Below are 1616 nucleotides of genomic sequence, written 5' to 3' on the forward strand. Positions count from 1 at the left end.
ACCGTGGGCCCAGCGCTGGGCACCTGACCTCCAGCCCACAATCATTGAGCCACTGCGTTCGGCCAGTAAATCCGAGAGTCTCTCTTCTAGCCCATTCCCCCCCATTCCCAGGGCTTCTCGCCCCCTCCCTCGCAACAATTCTCAGGTTTTAAAAGTAACCTTTAAATGAGACATCGATTTATCATTATCATGATTGTATTCAGAAATCCAGCCCGAAGGGACGCCCTGGGAGATGCTAATTTGGTGGTACCCACTGGCTGTTGTGGGTTTGCACACCCCTAGCCCCGCAAGCGTTTTTCTTCCGAAGCTAATTGCTCTGATTAACGGGTGGGGGGCAGCGTCTGAGAGAGGGGCTCTCGGACTGCTCCCAGAGCGCGGTGCGCGTGTGCATGCGTGGACCTGATGCTGCAGAAGCTACTGCGGCAGACACACACACACACACACACACACACACACGCGGGCGCGCGCGCGCGTACACACACACACACACACACACACACACACGCTAGCTCCTCTCCCGCATCCGGGCCTTCCCGCCCATCTCCGTTGCTCTCTGGGTTTGGGGAGGGGGATTCGTCGGGTGGGAATGTGAGCAAAAGGGGGGAGGCGAAGAAAGGCCGAATGGACACAGGAGAAGAAGTGACAACGAGGGCGAAGGGGAAGGGGGTTGATCAGGGGAAAAATGGGGAGAAGGTGCAAGCAATAATGGGGGCTAGGCAAAAAAAAGGGGTGCCGAGGCGAGAAGCCGGGATGCCAAGGGAGAAAGAATGGGAGGGGGCGGGGAGCGGGCGGGGGCGGCTGGCTCCTTTCCACTCGTGAGAGCCCGGTTGCCGAGAGACGCGTCGGCCAATGAGCGTGCACCAGCTCAGCCCGGCGCCTGCCGTGTGTCCTTATATGGTGCGGCCGCTCGGCTGGCGCTCGTGCACATCGCCATATAAGGACTGGAACCTAAATACAGGCTATACCTTGTTCTCCGCTCCCGGCCTGGGCGATCGATGAGGGCGCCGCCGAGCGGCTGCGGTGCGCAGGCTCCCGGCGCTGACCGCGGGAGGTCCGCGGTGGCCACCGCACTTGGCCAGATGTGGCCGGCCTAGTGGCAGCTCGGCCAGCTGTGGTGCGTCTCCTCCTTCCCGCCAGCTTTCCCTCCCCCACCGGGTTTCAGAGGTGCAAATGCAAATGAATCAGGATTGAAATCTAATTGCTTTTGTTTAAAAAAAAAAATGAAAAGGAGCGAATCTGTGTTGGGCTTAAGGAAAGGCGAGTGCGGGGTGGAAGGTGGGGGTTAAGAATCTCAGGAAACCACGCCAGATGCCTGGAGATAGGGAGGGCTAGTTCTCTATTTGGAGGTTTAGAGTCCCTCCAGCTGTCTTTTGAGATTTTTCTGGTCCCTCCTTCATGAGTCCCAGGATCCCACCTTTCCTGACCCTTGGCTCTGGGCCTATCTGATGTCCATGGCCCAGGTCCAAGGGCAAGGGCTACATGTGGCTGTTACTAGGAGAAGGCTAGAAGCTGAGCCAAGGGCCTGGAGCCCCGGAGGCGGGAAGGCCTGAAGCCAATCAAGCTGTGTGTAAGGAAGACGTAAGAGGTGTGGCCATCACATCCCTTCCCAGTAGTGG

This window comes from Mus caroli, unplaced genomic scaffold (genome assembly GCF_978045245.1).
Source record: "Mus caroli unplaced genomic scaffold, Mus_caroli_1 scaffold_13, whole genome shotgun sequence".
In the NCBI taxonomy this organism is placed as follows: Eukaryota; Metazoa; Chordata; class Mammalia; order Rodentia; family Muridae; genus Mus; species Mus caroli.